Raw genomic sequence first — 14,243 nt, 5'->3', positions numbered from 1 at the left:
TCCTGGTACAGGCCCCCCCTGCAATGTACATAGGCAGAGCAGGAAGTACAGAGCTTTTCCTGAATCTGCTGGGGATTTGATTGTGCTTCGCTCAAAATCGTCACTGGGAAGGGGCACATTTGGGGTGGCAAAATCTGCCCCCCTTCAATGGCAAGATTTCAGAAGACTTTAGGACCATGTGAATTTGAGTCTTCACGCTTTCTGAAGGAGGGCTTGTTTCTCATTCTTCATGTTTTTCTCTTTAAGACGGATTTATTGAGGTGAAATATACATATGATAGAATTTACTCATTCCGTGATATATGCCTGTATCAAATCATTATGTTGTACACCTGAAACTAGTACGATGTTGTATGTCAATCATATTTCAAGAGAAGAGTTCATCCTTTTCAGCTTTGCTGTCAGTCACCTCCCCACCCTCCCCACCCCTGATCTATGTTCCTATATTTTTGCCTCTTCCAGAATGTCGTATAAATAGAACCATGGAGTACGTAGTTTTAGTGTCTGGCTTCTTTCACGTAGCATGATACTTTTGAGGCTGTCATGTTGCTGTGTTGGCGACTGTCTACTGCTAAGGAGTGTTCCGTTGTGTGGAGGTGACACTTCTTTATCCAAGTGCCAGCTGTTGGCCGTGGGGGTTGTTTCCACTTTGGGTGATGAAGCTGCCAGTTGTTTTCTCCTCTCCTGGGTAAACACATGGGAGTGACACCGATGGCTCACTGAGGAAAGCAGATGTTTAACTGCAGGAGAAATTGCCAAACTGTCTTCCAAAGGGGCTGTACCATTTCACATTCCCCCCTGCTGTGTGATTCCCAGTTGCTCCACATCCTTGCCGATACTTGATCGTGCTGGCGTTTAAAATGTTAGCCATTCTCATAGATGTGTAGGGTATCTCATTATCACGTTAATATTCGTTTCCCTGACGACTAGTGATGCTGAGCATCTTTTCATGTGCTCATTTGGGATCCGTCTCTCTTCTCTGGAGTCTGCGCAGCCCATTTTTAGACATGGAAGCTGTATTTTCTTATTCGGGCTGCTAATGGGTGGTGGGGTAGGGCGTGCGTGGGAGGCATCTCAACCTGTCGGTTCTAATCATTTTTCTTCACACCACCTCTAGGATGCCCCGAGCATCCCTGAGGTTCTGTAGGACACACGCAGCCATCCTGGAAAGGCTCCTCGGAGTAAAGGTCTCAGGACCTGGGCGTGTGGGTCACTTGTGATATGTGACATCCTCTCATGGACCCTGTAGGGATGGTTCAAGGGCCTCTCCAATTCTGTATTCACATGCCCTTCTGAATAGAAGAGAAAGTGTGAACCATGCAGCTGGCACGTTTAGAATCCCCAGAACCTGTAGCCTTCCTGGTGCTGGGCCCTCAGGGATGGTCGGATTCCAGCTGGTCTTAACCAAGTTCTTATGGCAGTGAAGGCCATGGGGCCCTATGGCAAGGCAACCCTGAGGCTCTGGCCAGAAAGGGCAGGGCAGGACCCAGAATGGACAGCCCCAGGCCTCTGGAACTGCATATAGGCTCCAACATGAAAATGTCAAGCCCTGCAGCTCCTGGGCTCCTGTCCCCATTTGCACTGCCACCACCCTCCACCAAGGTCATTGCCTTCCCTGTGCACAGTCTGTGTGGCCTCGTAGCTTCGGCCCGCGGTGACCCCCTTCCCAGGCTCCTCCCACCCCCTATGCAGCCTGGCTCCTGCCACCCACGCCTGATGTTCTGGGCCCCCCCCCCCCTAGCCAGGGGACATTGGGCAATGTCTAGAGATGTTTTCGGTTGTCAAAACTAAGAGGGTTGCTACTGACATCTCCTGGATGTGGGGCCAGGGATGCTGCCCAGCCTCCTGCAATTCACAGGACAGCTCCCACACCCAGGAATGACTCAGCAGCCCCCAGCACGTCCCGATTCACATCTGCCAGGCACCCAGCCAGCCCGTGACAGACGTGTCCAGTGCACCGGCCCATCATCGACACTGATGGTACCCTGGGCCGTTGCCATGCTTACGAGCTGCCATGTTATCATTAATTATCATTAATCCCATTGTATTTTCATCCTCGTCAGGGAAAAAAAGCAACCAGGAAAAAGGCAAAGATAAAGACGGCACGAGTAAGGTACGTGCCCGCTCATTTGGACGGAGCTGGGACTGAAGACAGGAGTGTCTGCTGATGAGGCAGAGTTACCGCTGTGCGTCTGTCCTGCACAGATGCTGCGTCCGAGGTCTGAGAAACCCACCTGTCGTTCTCTTCAGTGGTGAGGCGTCTCTATTTTCATTCTCACATTGTTCGTTTTAATTGGGAGGCTTACAAAAACTTAACTTGTTTATAAAAATAAAGCTAAATTAAAAGCTACATGAGTCATATGCGATGGTTAATTTTACCTGTCAGCTTGGCTAGGCTGTGGTACCTGGATTTTGGTCAGAGATGATTCTAGATGTTTCTGTGAAGGTATTTTTTTAGATGAGATCAACATTTAATCAGTAGACTTTGAGTAAAGCAGGTTGCCCTCTGTATTGGGAGAGAGGGGTGGTCTCATCCAATCAGTTGAAGACAAAACAGACCCACGTCTCCCAGAGAAGAGGGAATTCTGCCAAAAATAGACTTTGGGTCCAAACTGCAACTCTTCCCTGAGTCCCCAGTTTGCCGGCCCAGACGGCAGATTTTGGATTTGCCAGTCCCAATAATTGTGTAAGATAATTCCTTCAAATAGATATTTCTCTCTTTCAATATACAGTAGATATATAAATACACACACACACACACACACACACACACACACACACACACAGCCCCTCTTACCCTGTTGGTTATGGGATATGTTTCTACGGAGAACCCTAACACACTATACTCTTTTTCTTGTAAAATGGCACTTGTATGGGATTTTTTAAATGGCTGATACTTCATCATTCACATGACTATTTTCCCTTCAGAAAGACTTTTTTTTTCCTTTTTTTTCAGGATGTTGAATATATCCCTGTGCTACACAGCAGGGGCTTGTTTTTTTGCCTATTTTACGCATAGTAGTTTGTATCTGCTAATCCCAAACTCCTACTTTATCTCTCTTCACCCTCTTCTCCCCTTTGGGAACCATAAGTTTGTTTTCTATGTCTGTGAGTCTGTTTCTGTTTTGTAAATAAATTCATTTCTATCATATTTGAGATTCCACATGTAAGTGATATTGTACGATATGTCTTTCTCTTTCTGACTGACCTCACTTAGTATGATAATTTCTAGTTGTATCCATGTTGCTGCAAAAGGCATTATTTCATCCTTTTTTATGGCTGAGTGATATTCCATTGTATATATGTGCCACATCTTCTTTATCCATTCACCTGTTGATGGCCACTTAGGTTGCTGCCATGTCTTGGCTAGTGTAAATAGTGCTGCAGTGAACATTGCGGAGCATGTATCTTTTCAAATTAGAGTTTTCTGTGGATATATGCCCAGGAGTGGGATTGCTGGATCATATGGCAACTCCATTTTTAATTTTTTGAGGAACCTCCATGCTGTTTTCCATAGTGGCTGCACCAACTTACATTCCCACCAACAGTGTAGGAGGGTTCCCTTTTCTCCACACCTTCTCTAGCATTTATGGTTTGTAGACATTTTAACGATGGCCATTCTGAGGTGATACCTCACTGGAGTTTTGATTTGCATTTCTCTAATAATTAGTGATGTAGAGCATCTTTTCTTGTGCCTATTGGCCATCTGTATGTCTTCTTTAGAGAAATGTCTGTTTAAGTCTTCTGCCCATTTTTTGATTGGGTTGTTTGCTTTTTGTTATGAGTTGTAAGAGCTGATTGTATATTTTGGAAATTAAGCCCTTGTCAGTCACATCGTTTGCAAATATTTTCTCCCATTCTGTAGGATGTTTTTTTGTTTTGTTTATGGTTTCCTTTGCTGTGCAAAAGCTTGTATGTTTCCCTTCACAAAGATTCTGAATTCCATCGATACCTAGGTCACCAGGTGCACATGTAGCTTGTGTGATCACAGTGGAGAGGATGTCCGAGGAACAGTGTCGAAAGCGGCTGTCCCGTCACCCACGGCAGGGACGCACAGACACAGAGCCTCCGTCAGATGCAGCCGTGAGCAAGACACAAACAGAAGCTCAGATCACACGTGTCCCCCTCCTGGGTACAGGGAGAAGGGTGTGGGAAACCAGCTCGATTTGGAACGGAACATGGGACATTTAGAGGAGAAAGAAGCTCAGGACAGGTTCAAGCGGGAGAAAGCTGGACCAGAGTTAGAGGACCTGTGTTGTGAGACAGAGCGGGAAGGGCTCCCCACCACTTGCCACTGACCAGCAACTCCCAGGAGATGATGGTGAGGAGCACCAGGTCCTCATACCCCATTTTATCTTTCATAGACACGAGAATGCAAAGGAATACAAAAACAGCCACTGAATGAACACGTGAATGAGTGAATCCCATACAGTCAAAGTATAGGAAGTTTCTGTGCACACACAGATGGGTTGATCCCTGCACTCTCCCCAGCCACTGAAGAAACCTCAGGCAGGAGCGGCTGGCACCTGCTCTCACACATGCGTCAGTGGTGGCCCAAGGCTCATGTGTGAAATCCGTTTTCAAAAACCTGTCATTTCCCGCATCTTAAGTGAAGATACCTCCCCACAATTTCTAGTTTTCACAAGAGGCAGTGTGGTGCGGTGAGTCGTGTCCTCCAAAAGATACCCTGGAGTCCTGATGCTGATGCCCACGACTGCGACCTTCTTCGGAAGCAGGGTCTTTGCAGATGTCATCACATTAAACTGAGGTCATTGTGGAGTGAGCTGGTCACTAATCTAATGCCTGGGGTCATTAGAAGAGAGAGAGATGAAGACACAGAGGAGGACCCACAGGGAGGCTGTGTGATGACGGGGCAGGGGTTGGAGTGATGTGTCTGCAAGCCAAGGAGGGCCGGGGAGTGCGGCACCCACAGGAGCCGGGCGAGGCGGGAAGCATCGTCCCCTAGAGTCCTCAGAGGGGGCACGGCCCTGCTGGCTCCTCCGTTTTGGACTTCTGGCCCCCAGAACTGTGAGAGCAGAAACTTCTGCTGTTTAAGCCGCCCTGTCGGTGGTGCAGAGAAAGAGCACACATGAAATGCCACAGAACAAGGCTGCGTCCTGGGAGCCAGCACTAGCGCTGAACTGAACAGGAAACAAATGCTGAAACACGTAACCAGCACCCTTAGGGGCTTACGTCAGGCTGGGCACCTGTCCACTGTCTAACACTCCAGACTCATGACTCAACCTTTCAACCACCCGGGGGCAGGGGCGGCAACCAAGGCACAGAGAGGTTAAGTAACTCACTCAAGGTCACACAGCTCATCCCCGGCAGGGTGGGGATGTGACTAAGTTTGGACCCAGAGCCTCTTTCTTCAGCACTAAGTGGTTCAGCCTGTGTTCTTGTCCTGCTGTAACAATGTACCACAAGCTCAGTGGTTTAAAATAACAGGAGTTTATTCTCTTACAGTTCAAAGAGTCCAGAAGTCCAAGATCAAGGGGTCGGCAGGGACTACGCTCTCTCTAAAGACTCTAGGGAAAAACCCCTGTGTACCTCAGCATTCCTTGGCCTGTGGCTGCCTCACTCTAATCTCTGTGTCCTCACACGGCTTCTCCCTGGGTATCTGTGTGTCTGCAAATCGCTCTCTCCTCATAAGGACACGGGTCATCGGATTTAGGGCCCACCCACTGCAGGATGACCTGGTCTTAACTAGATTATATCTGCAAAGACCCCATTTCCAAATAAAGGTCATGTTCACAAGTTTGGGGGTTAGGAAGTGAACATATTTGGTGTGCAGCCCTATACTAAAGTCACAAGACAAAATGCCAGAGTTAACCCAACCCCCCACAGCAACCTAATCCCCAAATTAACTTGACCCCCATGGCAACGTTTGATTCAGGACTTGAACTAGGCGATAACCCGACCATATATTAGGGAAGGTATCCACCCTATAGGACCCTAGCCTATCACCTAAAGACACCTTTTGCCTTATGGTACCCTGACCAATCGATTAGTGCCACTTTCATAACAGGGATTTTCTTTGTTTGGGGTTATAAAGGCTGGCTGCGAGCCCAAGAACGTGTCGGCTCTCCCTGGCTACCAGGAAGTCAGCCTGCTGTCTTCACAGCGTCTCCTCTCTCTAATAAACTCTATCTTCCTTACATTCTGCCCTGTGTCTGGGAATTCTTTTCCAATCCTAGCTCAGACCCCAACATTTGGGGACATGCTTCCACCCACTACCTGCTCAAACCTGCCTCAGGGATGCAGTGTCCTCAGGGGTGCTAAGGCCAGCTGGAGGAGGCAGGAAGCAGGGCAGTGCCCCAGGCCTCCCCCAGGGCCAATCCCGCTGCTCTCCGGGGCCAGAGAAAAGTGCCTGAACGCACATGCAGCAGGAACAGAGATCTTGGCGACCACAGGTCTCAGGAGACAGGACCCTGGCCTCTGCACTGCCCTGGATGGGGCTCCTCCGTCGCTTCAGCTGAGCCTCTGGGTCTGGAGGCATCCTCTCCACGGCACCGTGGTTTCCCTACGAGCCCCCAGGGTTATTCCCAACAAGACACTTTGCGGGCAGCACAGCGCCAGGACGTGAAAGTGAGTTGACCGTGTCAGGAGAGACGTGAAAGTGTTAACTGGACAGCTATTCAGTGAGCAGCTACGATGTCCAGTCACCACCAACCATCAGAAATTCTGGGTTGGACCTGCCTGCACACACTCGGCACTTCTCTTCCACTCTGCCTCCCTGCCCCATCCCCACCCTCCTGCCCCACCTTCCCAGCCCCACCTCCCCCATCTTCAACTCCCCATCCCCTCTTCCCCCCCACAGCTTCCTACTCTGTCCCAGCCCTGCTCCAGGCCTCCTGCTCTCAGATGCCTTGTACCTGTGACCAGACGCCCCCTCTACACCTCTGACCATGTGACCCAGTCCTTCCTGGCCCTGCCTGCCACCATCAGAGCTTATGACCATCTCCCAAGTCCCATCCGCCACCCCCCACACCAATCCAAATGTGTCCCCCCTCGTGCCACGCCCAGACCCATCTTCCTTTCCACCCTCATCTCCTTGATCTGCATCCCTCTTCTGGTCCCCAAAAGCATGACGCTTCTCTACATGCCAGGCAGGATAGTAAACCCCAGGGCTGCCAGCAGGAAGAAAAGGTACAGGGGGACAGGTGAGAAGATACCTGTGATTGCACCCACGTGATAAGTGCTGTGCCCAGAACACACCTGAATCCCAATGGAACAGAGAGGAAAAACTACCAAGCTCTGTGCAGAGGTCTAGGAGGGTTGCCTGGAGGAGGTGACACCAGACTGAGTCTGGGAGAATGGGGAGGAGCTGGCCAAGTATAAAGTGGAAGGACATTCCAGGGAGGAGAAGGGAGGAGAGAGAAGCTGTGCAAGCTACCTGAGCTGAAGTTAGCTCTACCTGGTGGCAGCTCAGCCCGCCTGTGGGCCTCAGAGGGCCAGAGAGACAGGCATGAGCTGTATCAGCCCGGCCTGCATGCCTTGCCAAAATCCAGAGGTGGTAGGACAGCCCTAACTGCCACTGTTGAATTTCCACCCCTTTAGATTCTATTCATACGTAGGTTGCTTATTCCTGGTTCTCTTTCCAGGTGTTTCCTCACCTCCTCCGGACCCAGAGAGCTAATAGCACGGGGCTGTTGTGCTGGGGTCAGCCTCCCTGTGCCTTTTGGGGTCAGTGCAGGTGGGACGCTGATCTTAGGCCCACTGTGGCAGTCCCATGCTGCGCTGGGCACGCGTCAACGTGTGGGACCCAGCTTGGGGATGGGAAGGCGGAGGACACAGGGACCCGTTGCCTGGCAACAACACCCCACCCTTGCCAGCCCAGCCCGCCCTGGTGGTACCTATTGTGACTTAGTTTTCCTCCAACTACCTGCACGGCGACCGCACCTTGTCGTTGCAATTTGCCCTACGTAAGATGCTGGTGTGGGGGCTTCCCCCTGCCCTGTGCCTGGGCCCCCTTCCCCCCAGTGGCTGACGACCCTGGAGCACCTTCTCCACCCCTGGGTGAACCAGCTCCCAATCCTGGGGTTCCAGAACCCGACTCCTACCTGCTCATCCCCAAGGCCCTAAATCCACCTGCTTGGTCACCAGCCCACTCTTCTGCACACCTTTTGCAGGTCCTGGCTTGGTTCTCTGGTCCTCTGACTGCATCTTGCCTCACACCCGAGGCCTCCCGAGCCCCGGTGCGTGCACTGACACTGTCAGGTGAAGGCCTGCGTCTGCCGCGCATCCCTGATTTCCCAACACGCTCACGACTTCACACCGTCACTCTTCATTCTAAGAAGTCACGTTTCCCACCAGTTGCCAGTTTCTGCATTCAAAGTGCATCTCCTGGACTTCTGCGAGCTCCAGCACGCTGCCCACCCAGACCACAGCAGGGCTTGTGCCTCCAGAACGGGTTTAAGAAGCACCATTAACAGACGACTAACCCCCTTCTTAGCATGTGTGTAATACAGTCGAATCCCTCCCCATCCGAGGCAAAAGCTGCTTACTGAATGGACTCTGCCCTATTCGGGAGGGTTAATTAATTAATCTGCGATTGATTAACGCAGCTGGAGCAAAGATTCAACAGGCAGGTGGCAGGCTGTGGGGCGGTGTCCTGGTGTCCGGGAATAGCATGCCCGAGGGCATGAGAAGGAAGGTGGGGTGGGGAGCAGCGGTTGTGGGCTGGGCCCTAGGGCACACCTCCCTCCCTCTCCACCCAGCAAACCCAGGGAGCCACAGTGACCTAGAATCTCCCTCCCAGATGTTTGCATCAGTGACCACAGATGCTGTCTTATTTCAGGCCCTTTCCATTTCTCATCACAAACATTGCAGGCGACTCACAGCTTCCAGGCTCTTTCCTCTCCTCCAGTCCTCTGCAGAACACCCAGCCTCACAAGCTGCACGTGGCTCTCCTGATGGTGGAGCCTCTCCCTGTGTCCCTGTTGCCCAAGGGAAGGCCAGGCCTGGGCACGTGCTCACAGAGCTCCCACCCATCCAGGCTCAGCCCTCACCCCCGTGGGTGCCAACTGGGCCCACATGAGTGCAGCATGGACTCCATGAGGGCAGGAGTTTTGCTTTGCCTGTTGATCTATCCTAAGGGCTAGAACAGTTCCCAGCATGAAGTAGGTGCAAAAGAAAGAGAGAGAGAGGGGAAGGAAGGAAGAAAGAAGAAAGGAAAGAAAGAGGAAAGAAAGAAAAGAAGGAAAGAAAGAAGGAAAGACAGGAAAGAGAGAAAGAGGGGAGGGAGAGAGAGCAAGGGGAAGAAAGAGAAAGAGAGAAAAAGAAAGAAAGAAAGAAGGAAAGAAAGAGAGAGAGAGAAAGAAAGAAAGAAAGAAAGAAAGAAAGAAAGAAAGAAAGAAAGAAAGAAAGAAAGAAAGAAAGAAAGAAAGAAAGAAAGAAAGAAAAAGAAGGAAAGAAAGAAAGAGAAAGAAGGAAAGAAAGAAAAAGAAAGAAAGGCAAATAAGTGGCCTCTGGGTTTGGTCACATGGACGTTACCAGTGACCTTGGCAAGTGGTGGAGACTCAGGAAGACTCGAGCGACCTGAGGAGCATCCAGGGGGAGGGGTGTGAACAGAAATGGGGACACAGACACCTTTCCAGGGTCCTTATCACACTGAATTTCACGTTGATGACTTCGTGTGCATCATCGGTCAGCTGAGCTTCTTCAGGGCGGGGCCTGAGCCCCGCACATCTCTGCAGCCCACCAGCAGCACAGAGCACCCCCGCCCCTTGGCACATGCTCAGTAAACGTACCGAACACCTGAATAAAGCTGTTGGTGACAAACCTCACTTCCGCTCACAACCCACCAGCCATAACTGGTCACGCGGTCATCCCTGACGGCAGGGGCAGGACATCTAAAGACTGTGAGTGCCCTGGGGTGGAGGGAAGGGGACTCAGAGGGACGCACAGGGACTGCCACTCCATCCACTGTGGATGGAGCCCCCCTGGGGCCGGCGCCCACCTGCTGAGCATCTTCAAGCTGAGAAACAACCATGTCGGGGAAGAGGCGGGCTCTGCCTTACAGAGCTCACCACCTCAGCCTGGTGACCGGCATGTAAACCCACATTTCTGGAGGAGAGGAGTGTCCCAGGCACTCCCTGTGGGAAGGACCAGGGAAGCAACACCCAAAGGCGGCCTTTGAAAGATGGACTGGTGTTTTCCAGCGCGCCTGCTCTTCAGGGAGGCGATGCCGCGCTCACACATCGTGTGCCCCCGACCAAGGACGATGGAAGGTCTGTCGCAGGCACCGTCAGACCCTTCACAGGGTTCCAGTGATTCTGTGTAAAACCATTGGGGTCATCCGTGTACGGCAGAACCCTGAAAGTTAACTTAGAATGTCCCGGTTATCAACGAATGTCTGTTTCCCCTGTCAGATAACTCCGTGATCAGGTTTACAGTTCCCATAACTCAGTAGCGAATTTCACTACCAAAAATAATTTTGAGCTGGTTAGGTGAGCGAGCATCAGGGTGACCCTCGGTAAAGCACCAGAGGAGCAGCGCATCTCAGTGCCGCGGATCAGATCCCCCCACCTGCCAGGAGTCGCTTCACCCCGAGATTTACCACAGGAGCCAGGCACCACCACACGCGCGTGGGAACCTCCTCTTCACATCCTGCAACCAGCATCCCTGACACGGCCATGCTCAGAGCACATCCGGAAACTTCCCATCTCACCCGAATTTAGTATCTCTACTTAGCAACACCTCCTGGGGTCCTATTTTTAAAATATTGTAGATTTGTATAGAATTTCCTTGCATTTTTCAGTGTGTACCAATTTACAGGTTTCCCTGGCTTTTGGATTGCCACTATTTTCAAATGTGAATATATGCGATTTTGAGCAAATTACTTCTATCAATTTATTATGACACAAATCATATCACATGAGGGATTCTGTCTTTATTTTGTGAGCTTTTCGTTATCCTGCATCATTCTTTTGCTTTGTTTTTTAATTTATTTTTTATTGAATAATGTGTTAGTTTCCGGTGTACAGCAAAGTGATTCAGTTATACATACATATAGATTCTTTTTCATGTGCTTTTCCATTATGGTTTATTATAAGATATTGGATATAGTTCCTGTGCTATACAGTGGGACCTCACTGTTTATCCATTCTATGTATAATAGATTGCGTCTGCTAATCCCAAACTCCCAATCGATCCCTCCAACCCACCCCTTGGCAACCACAAGTCTGTTCTCTATGTCCGTGAGTCTGTTCCTGTTTTGTAGAGAAGTTCATCTGTGTCATGTTTTAGAGTCCATGTATAAGTGATATCATCTCATCATCGTTTTTTAATCTCATACTCAGGAGTGTCCCAGACAGCACCTTCTCGGGCTGGTTCCGCTTCATCTGTGCGCCGTCCCCTCCGGGAATACTCCTACCTGCACTTATTCTAGATCCAGGAATTTTTCCCTGGAATAGAGTAGTTCTTTAAGGAAGGAGTAGAAATAACAGCAATAATACCTAATTCTCGTTGAATGCCTGCTCTGCGCCAGGCAGGGCTAAGCAAGACCTTTATTATCTCATTTTATCCTCATACAGGACCTGCGGAGGTGTCGATTGTCAGTGCTCCCATTTTAGGGAGGAGGAAACTGCAGGTTGCAGAGGTTATATATTGATAACTTGCGCAGGGCCACCCAGTTATTCAGTTGAAGAGCTCGCACCTGAACCCAGGACAGATCGTCCTCACCTCACCACACTCTCAGCACCGCCTATTCTGCTTCTCAGTGCCCTCCTTTATAAAAAGAAAAAAATCAACACCCCCTGCATTTCTGTGGCTGCGTCTGAGCCAGACGAGCCATGCCTAGCAAAATCACCGCAGCTCAAGTTCTCCTCCACTCTAATCAGTGACACTTGGTTCATCATTCCTAATTGCAGAATTAAACCCTACTTTCTCAGCAGAGGGAGGCTTCTTCATTCACTGTACAATTGATACCAAGTCGCAGATGTGCAGGCATGTCAGTTTCACTAACATCTCCACAACAGCTCGACTGTGCTTGGTGACATTCGTTTTTATGATATGTCTGGTGATGCATCACTGGTATAATTTTTACTTATTGTCTCTTTACATTTTTGTACAGATTTGGCCCCACTTAAAACATTATCTGACCAGTGCTCTCCTGAAAGTTAGTTTATTCCTGCTAAAAGAACTGATGGCTTATACTATCGTATCATTTTGGTGGCCACTTAGATTTTTTTGGTACCTGAGCCCAAGATAGGCCACTCCCCCTGCTGGGCAGTAAAAGACAATTAAAACAGTGAGGCCCCCTTTCTTGCAGCACTGGGAGGGGATCTGAGCTTTAATTCAGAATTCTGATGAGCTAACTTCAAGCCCAGGAAAAAGATCACAGCACTTAATTTTAGAATAATTATTACACTGCTGATGACACAGTGGTGATCATATCTCAATAAGCATGCCATCATGACAAAATCAATCACTCCGGTCCATTAATTGCAAGGGGAGAACTAAATCTGAAACGGAAATTAGATTTCAGAGGGATGCCGAAATATTTTTCACCCTTACCTCCCTATCACATACTCCGAATATCCTATTTTTTAATCTAGTTGATTTTGATAAGTCAAAACTTCTTGGGAATGTTTCTAAGAATCCTTCGAGAACTCTAGACTTATCATAACCAGTGATACATCAAGTGAATTAAATGTGCAGCCTTGGTAACATCTCAGATGATATCACTGCGGTTCTTGGTCATTGGTCAGCATCACCTATCAACTTTCAAAGCGTTAAGACGTTGGCAGTGATTTGTCTACCTTATTAAGAAAGCTAGCAAGTGTAAGAGGGTCAGGGCATCTATTTTTAGGAGTATTAATTTCACAGATATCAGGGAACCAGACAGGGTACCAAATCGACTGAGTAGCATATTGGAAGAGGGGTGTGCTCGCTAATGGATAAAGCAGAGTAAATCATTTGAACCAGCTTCGTAAGCAGACTTCACGTTCTATGTTTTATCAAGTTTAGTTCTGTAATTGCTATTTTAATATTAATTGGGGGGGACTATTAAAGATGTTTAAATGTGTCAAATGTATAGCATAAAACAGGCCAAATATCTGAAGGCATCTTGGAGGTGATTAAGTACAGTAAGTATTTTTAAAATCAGATTTAAATGCACATTCATATTTTTTTTTTCAATAGGGTGACTCCTGTTCTGGACCAGGCTCAACAAGGCTAACTCTTGCCAGAAGAAAAGGAGCAAAGCTCTAAAGGCTCCAACAGGAATAAAGACACAGACGTAGAGAACGGACTTGAGAGGCTGGGACAAAGTGAGAGAGTAGCACTGACATATATACACTACCAAATATAAAATAGATGACTAGTGGGAAGCTGCTGCATAACACAGGGAGATCTACTCGATGCTTGGTGGGATAGCGAGGGCGGGAGGGAAGCTTGGGAGGGAGGGGATGTGGGGATATATGTATACATATAGCTGATTCACTTTGTTGTACAGCAGAAACTAACACAACACTGTAAAGTTATACTCCAATAAAGACGTTAAAAAAAAGTCTCCAAGACTTTTTTTAAAAAAAGGAAAAAAAGAAAAATAAAAAACAGTGACATCTCTGATCTTTCACAAATGGCTTCAGGGTCAGATCGAATTAGTCAGATCAATTTTTAGTCCTCTCTTCACCATGTGCACAGAAATACACAAAGCTTCAGGTCCAAATGGGACACACGTGCTCAACCGTTTGGAATGTCCTGGTGAGAGATGCCACCAGGACACCACACACCATTCCGCTTGTAGATACCCAGAACAAACATCTGTGTGGAAAGCGCTGCCTGACCAATGCCTTTTGGTGAGTTTGTTTTTCTCCCACAATCTGGTGTCTTGGTCTAGAAACCCAGAATGACTGTCAGCTCCCCCATGCTTGCCCTAGACCCAGCACAACCTGTGTCGGGATTGAAGCTGGAACGCCTTATTTTGTGGCCATTTATAAGAAGTGGGTGGCTAACTGATTCCAGAGCTCTCATCATGGCACAGAGAGGACAGAGGCTGACAAGGCCACCTCCAGCCTCAGGCCCACCCACGTCTGGGTCCCTGGGAGAGGCGGAACTGCCCCCTTGGGCCCCACAGTTCTGAGCACACACGAGTGTCATAGCATTTACCACCTGGACCAATGGTTCACATCGACTTCCCCAGAGAGCATGCCAGTTCCTCGAGGAAAGGGACCACCTGGTATTCAGCTTTGCAGTCCCAGAGCCGGGGTCACAGCACACAGGTAAATCATAATGCTG

This window comes from Hippopotamus amphibius, chromosome 10 (assembly GCF_030028045.1).
Source record: "Hippopotamus amphibius kiboko isolate mHipAmp2 chromosome 10, mHipAmp2.hap2, whole genome shotgun sequence".
Lineage (NCBI taxonomy): Eukaryota > Metazoa > Chordata > Mammalia > Artiodactyla > Hippopotamidae > Hippopotamus > Hippopotamus amphibius.
This window is presented reverse-complemented; position numbering follows the sequence as displayed.